Source organism: Eleutherodactylus coqui, chromosome 7 (genome assembly GCF_035609145.1).
Source record: "Eleutherodactylus coqui strain aEleCoq1 chromosome 7, aEleCoq1.hap1, whole genome shotgun sequence".
NCBI classification, from domain to species: Eukaryota; Metazoa; Chordata; class Amphibia; order Anura; family Eleutherodactylidae; genus Eleutherodactylus; species Eleutherodactylus coqui.
Window position 1 is genome coordinate 109,686,058 of NC_089843.1, and position 17,101 is coordinate 109,703,158.

General features: G+C 40.6%; 1 protein-coding gene across 3 annotated transcripts in view; it reads right to left on the reverse strand.

Moving 5' to 3' along the window:
- GALNTL6 (polypeptide N-acetylgalactosaminyltransferase like 6) overlaps positions 1-17,101 on the reverse strand; it is a 1,489,735-nt gene that overhangs the window by 491,432 nt on the left and 981,202 nt on the right. The gene's annotated exons all lie outside the window — the stretch shown is intronic.

Here is a 17,101-nt window from a genome sequence, read left to right on the forward strand (position 1 = left end):
TGGCGTTAACCGCAGAACTAAAGGTTGAAGTCTGAATACGGAGACTTGTGACCCACCCCCTCCCCGTCCCCCCCCCCCCTTGCCTTTAAGCCGTACTCTTCTGATAAGTTGTAGAGATTTGATTAGTATAGGTACTTGAATGTGATGATTTATGCCCACTCTGGCCAGATAAATAAAGCCTATGTGCCGGTGTCTGGCCGGGATGGGCAGTTCAGATACAAGTCAGTTTGATAAGAACATAATGTTATGATGGTAACATATGCATATAATTTTGTATGAAACTTCATGTTACTGAAGTTTAGACAAACAGCTGGTACTTATGTAAAGTTGAATACCATGTATGAAAAACCCTTTCAATAAAAAGTGAATTAACATAAAATTATTGTTCTTAAATAACCCATTTTATTGGAGGGAGCATAGAGCCTTAAAGTAACGAGAAAGATAGTGTGACTTCAATAACCAGGCTCATTGTGTTCATGTCAATTGGATTGGAAGCTGAACATATGGGAATGTTGCCAAGAATTTCAAAAATTGCACAAACTCCCACTCATATACTCTTTTAATATCTGTTAACATGATCTTTTTAACTTTGTATGTTTACTCAAGTCCTTAGTGTTGACAGAGTATTGCTAAAGAAGTGTGTTTTTATCTCTGGATATTGTGACAGAAAACAATTATACTTTGTTGTATTCAGTCTGAATACAGTGGATAAACAGTCAATGTATCTGATAAATGGAATCAGAACTTTCATCTTGTTGTCTTAAATAAATTATTTGGATAGGAGTCATTATCTATCCTGATGAACTCCACCACTTTTCTATACCAAACTTTGCCATAAAAATAAATATACAAAAGGACAGATAAAAAAGGGCGCATAGGGATGGGATCTGCCCAGCGAGGGCAGCTCTAACAGCAACTTGGAGGTTAAAAAAGTAAACTCTTAATAGACTGGATGCACGTTTTAAAATGAATGAGAATTTATACCAAAATGAGCTTGCTACTGATATAAAATAACCGTACAATAGTGAAGTCTATGCATGATATAGCCAAAGTCTATTAAAGATATGATATTACAGTATACAAATGATATATGAACCATATGGCTTTTACCAAAATGCTGACTGCTAATGATATTTTTTCAACCTATTGTAACACTGTGACAGTCCTAGTTCCATAGAAGTGTGTCGAGTAGAGATGAGCGAACTTACACGTTTAGGGCGTTTTTGCACTTGAGCACCGCTTTTTCCGAGTAACCGACTACTCGGGCGAAAAGATTCGGGGGCGCCGGGGGTGAGCGGGGGGTTGCAGAGGGGAATGGGGGAGGGGGGGAGAGAGCTCCCCCGTTCCCCACTGCTACTTCCCACTTCACCACGCCGCCGCCCGGCGCCTCCCGAATTTTCGTCTGACCAGTCAGTTACTCGGAAAAAGTGGAGCTCGAGTGTAAAAACGCCCTAAACGAGTAAGTTCGCTTATCTCTAGTGTCGACATTTTACTAGCTAGGGAGCCACATGCCACCTTCTGCTGTAATAGTATATTGCGGTAGGCAGGTCATTCCTGACAACTTCCATGGTATTGCAATGCTTGTAGTTCTATGAATTTGAGAACTAAAGATTTTCTTAAGTCAATTACGCCACTTCCCACTTTATATCCTCTTTAAATAAAGATTAAATATGGATACACATCCACATATTTAAAAAAGAAATTAACTGTAACCTTTCTCTTTTCTAGTATTACTTTTGATAACAGGGAAACATAATAAAGAAACCAAAGCCTACTGCTCCATCCTAGGGTTCCATTAGGATCCCTGAAAATAACATCCAGATGGAACACCAGGGCAGAGATTAAAGGGGTTGTCCCGAGGCAGCAAGTGGGTCTATACACTTCTGTATGGCCATAATAATGCACTTTGTAATATACATTGTGCATTAATTATGAGCCATACAGAAGTTATAAAAAGTTTTATACTTACCTGCTCCGTTGCTGGCGTCCTCGTTCCCATGGAGCCCGACTAATTTTCGGCCTCCGATGGCCAAATTAGCCGCGCTTGCGCAGTCCGGGTCTTCTGTAATCTTCTATGGAGCCGCTCGTGCCAGAGAGCGGCTCCGTGTAGCTCCGCCCCGTCACGTGCCGATTCCAGCCAATCAGGAGGCTGGAATCGGCAGTGGACCGCACAGAAGAGCTGCGGTCCACGAAGACAGAGGATCCCGGCGGCCATCTTCAGCGGTAAGTATTGAAGTCACCGGAGCGCGGGGATTAAGGTAAGCGCTCCGGTAAACTTCCTTTACTTCCCTGCATCGGGGTTGTCTCGCGCCGAACGGGGGGGGGGGTTGAAAAAAAAAAAAACCCGTTTCGGCGCGGGACAACCCCTTTAAGTGTAAGACATTATCAAGAGCTCCAGGGCTTTAAAGGGGTATTCTGGTGATGGGGCATTTTTTTTAGGTTTTCACTCATCCACAGAGGGCCATTTTCCACTACACTACAGAAATGGGAGAATGGTTCTTGAATTGTGAAATGGAGGTGGTGGTGGGGAGGAGTCTACCATTCTCGGGATCGTTAGTGGTAGGAACCAGCAGTTGAGTGAAAACTGAATATGAATGCCTCATATGCCCCTTCAAATAGATATTAGAATTTCAGCAGATAAATGTTATTCTTCATATAGCGAAAATAAATACAATTTTTCAATAAGCTTTCTGTATCAAAATATTTACATTTTCAAGATCACTGCTTGCTGTCATCCAATTAGGGCTCATTCAGATGAGCGTGTTTTCGTGCATACATAAATCCGCACATAGCGATGCATCTATTAGAACCATTGGTTCCCTATGGTTTTTTCACACGTCTTTGTTTTACAGGTATGCAAACACACGTACCTGCAAAACATAGGAATTGTATGCACCATAGGTCCATGGTGCATGTCAATATTCCCCATTGGGGAGTCTCCTTGTTATTGAACACTGCGACAGCACTGTCACAGTGTTCAGTGACAAGGAGACTCCCTGCAGGGAGTAAAGGATCCCCCTGCCACAGATGTTCTGCCATTGCTTTCAATGAGGCCGTCACTGCTGCTGGCGGACCCATTGAAAGCAATAGGATGCCAGCATCCCCACAGTATTTTTAAAAAGGGCTTTAAATATAAGCCCTTTCCTGAAAATAATTCCTAGCTTGTGTAAAAAATAAAAAAATATAGACGCTCAGGCGCATCTAGGCGCTTGGGTCCAGCACTGTAATGAAGTTCTTTCAGCAGGTGGGGATTTAAAATCCCCGCCTGCTGAAAGGGCTGCATCTGATTTCCTGTGTGCTCAGCCAATCACAGGCAGTGCTCAACCATTCATTGAATGGCAGCTGAGCACTGCCTGTGATTGGTCACAGTGCTCAGCCAATCACAGGCAACGCTCGGCCATTCATTAAATTCATTATATTTAAAGCCCTTCCCTGAAAATCACTGCAGAAGTTGCCGGCAGACCACTGCTTTCAATGGGGCAATGCTACATGGGCAGGTGTTCACGCGTGTTTGTGGACGTACAGGGGCACGCCAGTTTTGTGCGCGCGAATGTACGCACCAGCACAAACTCGTGTGAATGAAGCTGAAAAGCTTTAATTTTTATTTAAAATGGATACAAATATTTCCTGTCCAGTGCTGCTCCTGTGTGTCCATCACATAACCAGTTTAGATTATTATAAACTAGAGGTAAACGGTGAAGGTTTCTATTGAATGATTCTAAGCAGAAATCTTGAAAACAGTGAGCAATTTATACAGAAAATATATTGGATAATTATATAACTTTTCATTATACAGAAAGTAACCTTTTATTTACTAAAACTGGAATATCCATAAAAGTCTTGGTTTCTTACTGAGAAGCCAATATTATAGAATATTCTTATAACAGGAACATTAGCAGAAGTGTTCAAAAAACTTCAGAACATATTGAATTTCAAATCCTCATTTATCAGGCAAGTGGAAAGCAACTACAAATAGCATTTCTCGCTCTGTAAAACCTATGATGGCCATGCATTACATGGACAGCTATTTGATTTCAGTAAGAACTGTGTAATGATTCATTTTTTCTTGTGGTGCAGCAGGAAAATTGTACACTTATTAACTGGTTTCCAGAAATATTACAACTGATTGTTTGGAGTCCTAAAACACTCTGATTAAGTTATAAATGTTGGCCCCATCGAACAAAAGTAAGATATAAAATAATAACCACTTTTTCTATAAAATAATATAATTCTAGAACCAGTGATTACATTCTTGAAAATTTATGGTAAATCCACATATCCTGAGTGATGGCCTCTGCTTCTAGTTTCCAGCCACAGAATGAATGGAGATTATATCCCATAAAAAATTTAAGATTGGAATACCCTTTCAGAGCTGAGTCTCTATATTATATTTTTATATCTTCTCTTTTTCTGGGAAGCCAACTAATGTTACTAAGAAATTCCAGAGAAACACATGTCTAGTAATATAGCTACGTCATCTAACATTCTTTATACTTAAGTTATTTATCGTGAAAATTACTTTCACAACAACATTCATGTTACTAATGTTGACTTATAGCAATATTTATATTAAGTCTAAATAAATTAAGGTGTGTATTAGCCTGTGGAGTTGGAGAACTTTTTTGTCTGAATGGAAGGCACATTTCAGGTTTTATGTAATAGAGTATGCGGATTTCAAAAATCAAGATGAGAAAATTCTCCGAAAACTGGAACACCTCCCTAAATGACCGGAAAAAACAAAAAATCACTGCCATGTTTCGATACAAAAAAAGACTATTCTTCTCCTACATAGCATGTGAGTAAATTGGCTAATGAGTATATGACTGTTGTAAAGATTGTAATTTTTTTTGTACTGTACGTACAGAAATATAAATAACAAATAATATGGTTATGTTTCATGTATTTTGGTTTTAATTAATAATAAATAACAAATAAATATGTTTTCTTTTATTTTGGGCATAAAATAAATAATAAACAACATAAATAAATATATGAAATATGAAAATTATTGACACGAATATGATCTTTTGGTTTTTCAAGTGTAAATAGGGAGGTGTTCTGGTTTTCGGATATTTTTTTCATCTTGATTTTTGAAATCAGCATACTCGATTACATAAAACCTGAAATGTGCCTTCCATTCAGACAAAAAAGGTCTCCGACACTACAGGCTAATGTATATATTCTTGGTTTTCCAGGTTTCTTGGAAAGTGATGCATTAGAAGAGATATTCCACCAATAGCCAATTGCACCTACAAAATTATTCTTAGATGGTGGTAGGAAACTGTGAAATGCAATATATGTTTCATGGAAAACTAATGTTTACAGCATCTACAAGTCAAACTATTTGCAACCATCAAAATATTGTAAGTTTTCATAAGCTAATAATAAAATACATAATGAATAACGTCTTTCAACAAAGGCAAAAAATGGTTATCATTGTGTTACCTTCGGGGAAGAACAAGTCTATTTTTTCTAATTGATAAAACAGCAGGTCTATAATAACCATATGGGCTGTAATTTTGACAAAGACAAGGGAAGCATTGTCAGCATTGTAAAACTAATAGGGTAGGTGATGTGGATCAATTTATGTCGTCCTTGACTTTCTGCTTCTGTTAGAATTCTGAAAGATCATTAGCTGCCTCAAGAGACATGCTTGATTAATGGGTTTTGTTAAACAAAAGAAGTGAGGTTAAGCGTGATCAGAAATTATGAAGATCTGCATGTTCCATAGAGAATCGCCACTTTCAAAATTATGAATGAGTATGTGTTCATTTTCCCCCTACTAATCAGTGCAATTGTGCATCCTCCCACTGGAGACCAAGACAAAGATGAAGCATGTTTGTGGCAACTAGAACTTCTGCTTAAGTTGCTGCAGAACTATCAAGATACAGGTCATTGGAGTTTGGGAATACTTAGTCTTAATGACAAATTTGTAGAGAGCACATTGGCAATGTAAAGAAATACATCTTTCATGCATTTATTATGCAGGTCTTAGTATAACATGTACTAAATGTCTGGTATTACATTTTTTACTTGTTTCCATGAAACCCTAATTGAGATCCACAAATCATAGTTTCCAGTCTTTGTGTAAAGGTCTTAACCTATATAATGATACAACAATTACAGAAGTAGGCAGCTAGTCAGGGGAATAAACAAATGGTGAATCCATGTATGCAGTAGTTCATAGAAGTAGAGGATTCCACTGCAGGAGCGAGCATTGCCTTTAGCGAGTATCTTCCCCGCTCGAGGCAGAAGGTTCAGGTGCCGCACGGGGGAGCAGTGAGTAGCGGCAGTCAGCAGGAGGGAGCGGGGGTGGAGAGGGAGAGAGAGATCTCCCCTCCGTTCCGCCCCGCTCTCCCCCGCAGCTCCGTGCCCGCTGCCGGCACCCGAACCCTCTGTCTTAAGCGGGGAGATACTCGCTAAAGGCAATGCTCGCTCGAGCAATTGCCTTTAGCGAGTATACTTGCTCATCTATATTAGTAATCTCTTTCTTTCATGGTTGGCTGGCAGCTAAGGCTAAGGAGTAGGACTTAACATTTTTGGTCACCAACTGCAAAGAGAGTAGTGAGGAAATCTCCTCCTGAAGACTTTTCTCAGAAAGTCAGATACAGGTTCATGAGAAGTATGTGTAGGAAAATCCTGATCTCGCTGGACATATATCAAATAATCATTCATCTACTTTTTACAGCCACAGAATAGGATCCATTTAGTAGTTCTTAAAAGTTGACAAGCACTCACTAGGTCATAAAAAATAAATTGTCCGGCAAAGACTTTCTACTTTACACTGTGAAGTGTTACTGTATTACATGTATGTTGCTTACCCCATTCTCTGATGATTCCCTCATAGTGTAATATAACAAGGACAGTAAGATAATACATACCTGGAAGACAGAAAGAAAATGAAAATATGATCAATATGGACTTCATTTAGAGGAATTAGATCTTATACAGCTAATATAAACTGTAAAATACACCATTGTTGCTAATTTTGCGTGCAGGGCATTCATTTTTTAATTCTTTGTGACTTTTTAAAAATTGCACTCATCATGTAACAGTATATTTAGCTTTAATAGTACCTATAAACTAAGTGTGACTGCAGCTGTCAACAGAGATTGGAGTGGCCCTCCACATGACAGCGTGCTCTCTCTTTGAACCCTTTACATACTAAACCTTTACATACATTGTTAACAGCGGGGATCGGTGATTTCACTAATCTCCGCTAGTGCAGCAAGAGGCCAGCTATCAGTCACATCCAGCTCCCACTATAGATGGCATGAGCTCAGATTCTGGGCCTGTGCCATGCAAAAGATGTAGCCTTAGGGCTCAGTCACACGGGCGAATCCGGGCGCCGATGCGTTCATGTTACTGCAGGATAAGACGGTCGCACTGCAGGTCATTTGTTCTTTCTTCCAGCGGTGCGGAAAGTCATCCGCACCTGCAGTGCGTCCGTCGTCTTCGTGCAGTAACATGGGCGCATCGGCGCCCAGATGCGCCTGTGTGACTGAGCCCTTAAGTACCAGGCAGCTAGAAGTAAACTTACATATTGTATCATGACAGAGCTAACATTATGAATGGCTGCATGATTTGGCAGCAATACTGTGTCTATTTGCAGAAAAATCACCGTGTTTTTCAACTGCATCATGGACAAAAAGAGGGTGGCAAACTAAATCTTTGCCCCCGGTGAAGGAAAACCTAGCTACACCTCTACATATACAGATATTTAAACTTGCAATACATGTTCAATGACACCAGTTGATGGACAAACAATCATTCTGCAATATAAGAAGGTGCAAAACTTTGTCATTCAAATATTTATTATAAACAACTCTAAATGTTGATTTTATGCAATATTTCTTCACCTTTCACATGCCCTGTTTGTGATGTCAATGTTCAATAGCATGCCTAAGAAAAGTACTAGATGCTGTATTCTTCTAGGATGATTCAGTCCGGCATACAGCTAGATGAGCTCAATCTCTATTCAGTTGTCAGTAGTTGAAATGAAATAACCCCGGTGAGTACAATAGAATGTTAAACAAAGGCAAGGTTGAAGTCTACCCAGAAATAATCAGGATATTTGCTTTACCACTATTTTATTATTGTCCGCAGCTAGATACTCACTACATCTTAAAAGGAGATGTCTCCGGTGAAACATTGATCAATATTTGACCCTGTTGTTGCTTGGAAAAAAACTGAGACAGAATGCCATGGCGCTTGCTTTGCACTGATTAAACTTCAAATTGCCAGAGGCAAAAAAATGACCCATTTGTCATACCTACCTAAAGTGAAAATAAAATAATACATTTTTATTACATGTATGCAAAAATGCTAGGACAAAGACTATTAAAAATACAGGAGCGGGCTGTCCAAATATGTCACTTTAACCCCTTAGTGACCGCCCTATAGTGTTTTTAGGCCCTGCAGCTGCAGGATGTAACATTGGGAATTGAGCTAAATTGGCTTCTGCCTCATAGTTTTTGTTTGCCTTCCTCTGGATCAACAAGGGGGGATGGGGGTGGAAATAGGCTGAACTGGATGGACATTGTCTTCTTTCAGCCTAACATGCTATGTTACTATGTCTGCTCAGCAGGTTCATGTGACGCCACTCAGTTTATTGGAAAGAACAAGTTGATAGGGATGAGGGACATACATAGATTCAGCTTTGCTTACAAAAACCCTTTTAATTTCTTTTTTGTCCTGGGAAAAGTAAAAATGCTTCATGTAAACTGCTCGAAAGTAAATGTGATGTCCAGTGCCGTTTTGGATGTTTTTACCCATCTTACAAGTCTTTGCACAGTTTATCAAGTTTCACATAAAGCCTAGTTTGATTTATTCCTCCTAATTTGTATAGAGTCATTATACCCTGTGGTGCAATATCCATTATGTATACTCTGACTACAATCTCTGGTTTCCCTATTTTCACTCACATAATAGGTCTCATTACAGATAAACCCAAATTAACCCATCAATATGTTTTTGTAGTGCAGGAAAAAAATCATTGAGCTCACAGGCAACCCACAAAAGCATGGGGAGGATATAACAATTCCAAGAAGATGTTGCAATGGTTGGAGTTATACTCAAACCACTAGTGCTGTAAAGCAATAATGTGCAATACAGAGCCATGGTCCCATCAACTCTTTCCACTTTAGTAAGCATACAAGTTAATAATTTAAAAAAAAATTAAGGTACAGCCTATAGAGATCTACAGGTCACAAACCCATTCATTAAATGTATCATATTTGTTTAGTTCTCACTCAATATTCCTGAATATATTCCTATAGATATTCCACATTAGTTCCCAGATACTGCGTGCAAATTCACTGTCAAGAGAACATGAACTTTGGTATCAGTATGTGACAGATATCGCCTAGGGCCGGTCAATGTGATTTACACACAATCCCAGATTACACTAAGCATCACACATACCTGGGCTATAGCTTTTTGCATCTTCCTAATTTAAAACATTCCTGCAGGCTTCTTAATGGCTGTCATAATCATCATAAAAATCTAAATTTATAGCTATCCGAAAGTAGGATAGAACAAGATATATTGCAAGCATCAATTTATGGAGACTGCAAAAAATGTCCTTAATAACATTCTCCAGCTAGCAAATATCCATATACCTTTTACCTATGTCAATAATGTGAAGGTGAGCTTACTCATCCATGTCTGGCTTGTGCAATCACCTTGCTGATCATAAGACCAATACACGATTCTTGTCTGCCTACCCAAGGATCTGCCAATGTGCATGACTGAAAGGCATATTGAAGTGTAATAGCTTGACTCTTGTTATACTTTATAATAAAAGCGATTTAGGGCCCTGTTATCATTTAATGGTAATCTAAAAGTTACATAGACCCTAACTTTGTCCTTTTAATTGACTTTTGGACAATTTTCAAAGTATAGCACTCTACCAAGGCACCAAGACTACCTGGCCCATCGGAAATGCCAAGTAAGATTCTAAACTACCTTGGGCAAGGAAACTGTACAGGGAAGGGTTTCCTTTTCCTGTAACTTTATGCATAATAAGAGTAATAAACTAATACTTTATACAAACCCCTTAATTTATTACTCAAAAAACAATTAAACATTTAAAGCAATTAAATCATATCAACCAGCCCTTCATCTAACCCACATTAGAAAGTATTTTTCAGTTTACCCAAAAGCAAGATCTAATCTGCTTTATAGAAGAGAATATTCCACTGACAATCTTGCTAAGTTTTGAGAATTTGCTACTGAACAGCTACCATCCGTATGCCCTTAAAAAAGGAATACCTAAAGGCCAATTCTTGCGGACACGCCAAAATTGCTCAGATCAAAAATCATTCCTGAGGGAGGGCCAAAAATTACGAAAAAGATTTGAAAACAGAAAATACCCTCCTGATTTCATAGATGAAGCCCTTAATTTTGCAAGTGAGCAAAATAGAGCTGATTTACTGATAAAAAAAAAAAATCAAGAAGCCTCCAGCGAAATAAAGATCATAGGTACCTACGATACCTGTAACACGCACATTAGACAAATTCTAAGGAAATATTGGGATATTCTAATAAATGGCAAAGATTTGGAGAAGATACTTCCTCAATCCCCTGGCGTCACCTATAGAAGGGGACGCAACTTCAGTGACCACTTAGTGAAGAGTCACTACAAAACTGAGGCAGCACAGAGAAATTGGCTAACAAGCTGCAAACCAAAAGGTACATATGCATACTCTAATTGCACGGCATGCTCATATATGCTCAAAGGCAACACCTTCACCTCTGCTACAACTAACAAATGTCATGGTATAAGAGATTTTATCAACTGCCTTAGTAAAAATGTAGTGTGTCTGATAACTTGCCCGTGTCCAATGCAATATGTTGGCAAAATGCATCAATAATTAAGAAGACGTTTCTTGGGCCATATAGGAAATATATGCAGAAGAGAAAATACTCCATTGGCCAATTCCATGTGGGAGGAACACCATGGTGTCACTGACTGCCTAAAGGTCCAAGGTATTGAACTGTTAAAAACCGACATAAGAAAAGAGGCATCAATCCTCAGCTGCTTCAAAAAAAAAGTGGCTTGGATCTTCAGACTGGAAACCGTGCATCCCAAAGGGATAAATGAAAACTTGCTGTTTAATTGCTTTCTCTAAATATCACTGAACTCTGCATTCTGTTTTTCCTGACACCACTTATGACATTATGGACTTTGTACGTAACCATCAAGTGTTATCTATTCTTTTTACTGGAATATAAATACCATCTGCCCAACAATACCGGGTTAAAACTAGACCTGTTAATTATCACCAGCATTAGGCTCCTATATTAAATATATTTAGTTTCAGTGAAACTAGACATCATTATAAAAACATTATCATATTTTGTTTCATCAATTATTTAACCATGCAATGGTCTTAATCAAGCTGTCAGTGCCATACTTACCTATAATCAATCATAGTTTTAGATACATATTAAAAGGATCTATATTGTATCATATACACTAAACCAATGCGCATGGCCCTAACATACACTATATTAATGCATATTGCTACTGCTAATATGGGAAAGAATCATCGGATATAGGAGTATGACATACAGTATACATTGATGCTGGAAAAAAATGCACTGACAGCTTTCTTGGATAAAAATTTCTTTACTACCCCATGGCCTCCAACAATCATTGTTTGACCTATATTGACAATAGGTCTTAATGATGACCATCAAAAGGACGTCATTATGATTTTCAACATATTACCTGGTCATATGTCTCTATATGATAAAGTGGATTAAGGTGACTTAAAATGTAAAACATTTTGACCATCTTCAAGAATGGGTAAGCATTTAGATATATATGCCTGGTTCAAAGATGGTGCATCATCGGGCCTCAATGATAGGGGACGTCACAGGCATCATCGCGCTTATATGACACACCAACGCCTGATTACATAATCTAGGAACAGTCTAGATGCCGCGGTCTACAGCAATAGCATCCCAAGTATAGCAGGATCGGTGGAGTGAAACGGACAGCCGTCTAGGTTGTCATGACTACTATGAGGACAACAGAATGGACATATACAGTAATTTCCAAGTATGCGCCCGATACAATCCATGCCACATATGTATGTACCAACTGATAGCCACTAGAGATGAGCGAGCGTACTCGTCCGAGCTTGATACTCGTTCGAGTATTAGGGTGTTCGAGATACTCGTTACTCGAGACGAGTACCACGGGATGTTTGAGTTACTTTCACTTTCATCTCTGAGACGTTAGCGCGCTTTTCTGGCCAATAGAAAGACAGGGAAGGCATTACAACTTCCCCCTGCGACGTTCAAGCCCTATACCACCCCCCTGCAGTGAGTGGCTGGCGAGATCAGGTGTCACCTGAGTATTAAAATCTGCCCTCCCGCGGCTCGCCACAGATGCATTCTGACATAGTTCAGGGAAAGTGCTGTTGATGCCGGAGCTGCTATAGGGAGAGCGTTAGGAGTGATTTTAGGCTTCAAGAACCCCAACGGTCCTTCTTAGGCCATAGAAATCGCAGATCACTCCTATCTGCGATCTGCGATTCCTGTTCTCTTCTCTATATGCGCTCAATGGGGCCGGCGGCAGCAGCGCCGACCCCATTGAGAACATATAGAAGACAAATCATTCTTCTCTGCCACAGCTGTAACAACTGTGGCAGAGAAGAACGATGTTTGCCCATTGAATTCAATGGAGCCGGCAATACAGCAGGTTCCACTGAAAGCAATGGGCTGCCGGCGTGCGCGGGATGAATTGTCGGGAAGGGCTTAAATATATAAGCCCTTCCCTGAAATTCATCCAGAAATGTGTTAAAAGTAAAAAAAAATAAAATATATATATATATATATATATATATATATATATACTTACCTTGTCCCGGCAGACGGAGTTCAGCCGAGGCGGCCGGCAGTGGGTGTGAAGGGGGTGTTAGTCAGACTCAGCACTGAGCCAATCAGGGGGCAGGTCTGACTCACACCCCCTTCTCACCCACTGTAGGCCGGCCGTGCTGAACTCCGTCTGCCGGGACAAGGTAAGTATATACCGGCGTATAAGGCGACGGGGCGTATAAGACGACCCCCAACTGTCACCTTATACGCCGGGAATACAGCGGAGCAAAAAATAAAAATCATTACTCACTTCCCCCGGCGTTCTGCGGCGCTGCTGCAGGCTGTTGCTCCCTCCTGGTCCCTGGCAGAGCATTGCTTTCTGGACACAGGGCTTGAAATCCCCGCCTCCAGAAAGCTAAATGTGATTAGCTAACACACGCCGTCAGCCAATCACAGCCATTCAATGACATCATTGTCATTGGCTGTGATTGGCTGAAGGCACGTGTGTTTTCTGGAGGCGGGGATTTCAAGCCCTGCATCCAGAAAGCAATGCTCTGCCGGGGACCAGGAGGGAGCGACATCCTGCAGCAGCACCGCAGAACGCCGGGGGAAGTGAGTAATGATTTTTATTTTTTGCTCCGCTGTATTGCCGGCGTATAAGGTGACAGTTGGGGGGTCGTCTTATACGCCCTGTCGCCTTATACGCCGGTATATACGGTATATTTTTTTTATTTTTACACATTTCTGGATGAATTGCAGGGAAGGGCTTCTATATTTAAGCCCTTCTCGACAATTCATCCCGCGCACGCCGGCAGCCCATTGCTTTCAGTGGAACCTGCTGTATTGCCGGCTCCATTGAATTCAATGGGCTAACATCGTTCTTCTCTGCCACAGCTGTTACAGCTGTGGCAGAGGAGAACGATCTTTATGCTGACAGTGCGGGGGGGGGGGCACTCTTGCCGCTATTGTGGCTTAATAGTGGGACCTGGGAACTTGACATGCAGCCCAACATGTAGCCCCTCGCCTGCCCTATCCGTTGCTGTGTCATTCCCATCACTTTCTTGAATTGCCCCGATTTTCACAAATGAAAACCTTAGCGAGCATCGGCGATATACAAAAATGCTCGGGTCGCCCATTGACTTCAATGGGGTTCGTTACTCGAAACGAACCCTCGAGCATCGCGATAATTTCGTCCCGAGTAATGAGCACCCGAGCATTTTGGTGTTCGCTCATCTCTAATAGCCACACATTTATTGCAGTACTATGATAAGTAAAAGATATGCATGTACTGATGATCTGATACAGTAGTTTGTTGGGTAGTGGTGTAATTGTGTATCTCAAGGTGATTGGACGAATATATACTGGGTCAAGCCCATGGGTGGAACTTGGCACACTATATAAGCCTTGGCTCAGCAGTGAGCCTCATACGCTCTAGTGTACCATCAAGACTATGGGCTGATCTTATTTTCTTTTAGTTTGTTTAGACCTGTTTTGGGAGGATACTCTGCTGGAAACGGAACCTATTTCCTATCAACCCAGCGAGCTGAGATAGACAGATTCCTAGCTAGTGTTGAGGAAATTACTTTGCTAGATATTACAACTATGTTTTATCACTCTAGCAGGTATAGGCAGGTTTGGTTATATTGAATCACTAGCTAGCTAGCCAGCTCCTTCTATACTGATCAGTCAGCTATCTTCGATCAACACCATCTGATCAGGCAATATATCTAGGGGACCTTATGCTTGGATCTCAAGTATAGACCAGGCAATGTGTTGTATTTTTATTTAGACCGCGTAGCTACGATTTGGACTCCTATTATGGAGCCTTGACAAAGCTGGGCTAAAGTACATATTTTCTAGTTAACAAAGATGGTCTTTGAAATAAGAAAGATAAGTCCTCTTTATTTGTAAGGGCTGGCGGTCTATGATAGCTCCCCACAATCCATCACTAGATTGAGTGCATTGGGCATGCTGTTTATGCCAGGATTATTATTACAATATACGACTCTTACATGAATGCTTCTTATGTCATGAATGACATTTGTGAGTCGGTGGTGATTAAAATATTGTATATCGGAAACATTTCCATCAATAGGCTCATGTTACTTCCTGATGATCAGCCCAATCCACGTAGAAACGAGTTGAAGTCTTGTGAACTGAGCATATAACTCTGATACGACATGAATGCCACATACAACCTCACTTGGCACTCTGCATATTGGAGCCTTCAGTAGATTTGTGCCCCAGCACTAACTACTGCGAGCCTCTAGTACGTCCACCACGGACAGGTCTCATCCAGAGACTACTTAGAAAGTAGCCTCCCTTTTAGCAACCTCCCAGTGTTGCAATCCTACACATACTGGTCATCCTTGGGCCTTGTTCATGGCCCATATCCTGACGTATACTTCTATGTTTGTATGTCCATAGCGCAATTGTCCCCAATCCATCTGGGGGACGTGTTTTAATTCCTTAGTCTATTCTGTGAAGTGCTATTATTTAGACTACTGCCTCTATGATTTCTAATATTCCACAAAACCTCCCAGAAATGTGCGCCATGCATCATACTTGCATAAGCACTGTACCGGTTTCTTTCACAGGACAGTACGTGCGCATGCATTAGAAGCTATGATTAATAATCTGATTTTTTATTCACTTTTAACGCATTTTTACTATCTTTATACATGATTTCCATTAGTTTTTCATGAGCATAAAGAAAAAGGCATAAATGTACAGGCTCTGTACATCCTGGTTTTCTTTATTTTGTTAGGGTTGCCATGGTTACATGCCACAAAAACAGATAACACTTGCATCATGAGAGTACAATCTGTTTTTTTTTTACTGTCCATTCGAGCAAAAGAAATGTGAATATTACCATTCAAATCAATGTGTACTACTTACTTATGATTTCAGGCTGATGTTTTTGGTCTGAAAATCACCTATGTGAATACAGCCTTGAATACAGCCGGTCTTGTGTTAAAGGACAACCATTCATATGAATGGCCATATGGTAATGCTACACTTGCCCTACAGCGATTGCAGTGGCCAGAGATGTCTGGCTGGATTTGACCTCCTCTAGCAAATTCAGCTGTTTCCCAGTGGCAAGGAGCAGGATGTAGGGCTATCAACTGTTTGCCTTGGCAGCATGTTGTGAAAGGGGTTGTGTCTCATGACAGAACACCTTTAAGGCCGGCTGCATATGACCCGGTTGAATTCCGCATGCAGGAGCCCACACCAGAATCCCACCCTGTGCCCAGCAGGCATCCGCACATACCTGCTTTTCTTCTTGCAGATAGTCCGCACGTCAAGTCATTGGACATGCTCAGTACAGTTTGTTTTTTTAATTCCGACTTTTCCTGCGTCGTTGCTAGATGATTACATGGGATCTGCGACCTTTCCGCAATGCCATTGCGGAAGGGCCACGAGTCAGGTGGCTTCCACTGATTTTTCCACCGACCGCTTGTGTAGAGGAAAACATGTTTTTCCATAACATGTTATGGGCGGTGTTTGCTACGGAATTCATAGGAGACCACCTACTCCGGATTCCGCAGTGCAAATCCGCCCGTGTGCAGCTAGCCTAAGATTGATGGGATCCAGAGGGGCACATAACTGATATAAATAATGCAGCACCTTTACCCGTGTAGGAATTTGAACAGAAAGTGCACATTTCCTTAAAGAAACAAACAAAAAAACTTTTTGCAGTCATGGCTATATACCTGCCATAGAGACTAGCACAAATATTACTCACGATTTTGAGATTTTAACAGTATTAGCTAGAGAACAATGTCATGCATGAAAATGCAAAGGCTAAAATACCACCAGCCATATTCCCATAGCATTTGCCCCCTTGTGAAACCTTCTGATTTGATCAATTTAGTCCCTCAACCTATGATTTCAGGATATGGAGCCAAAACTGCAGCTGAAAAATTGTATGTGAGCTGGGACAGAATCCTGTTAACATTTCATTCAACCTTCCTGACTGCGGTGGACTATAGAAGCGAAGGCTATAATTTTCTGTTAATAGTTTTTTTTCTTTTTTTTTTAAAATCATAGAAAATGGTCCTGTGGAAGGTGTATAGAAAATAACAACCTTTGCTGTATTTACTGTGGATTGTTGTCAGCTATTAGCGATTCCATACTGTTTAGAGACCATGGCGAAAGAGCTCTGTGCACGGGGACTGGCATTCATAATTGCTTACTGTCTTTCTTTCTTAAGAAGCATTTTTATTGTGGATGGTGATAGCAGTCCCCCTTGTCATAGGAGCTGCCAATGTTT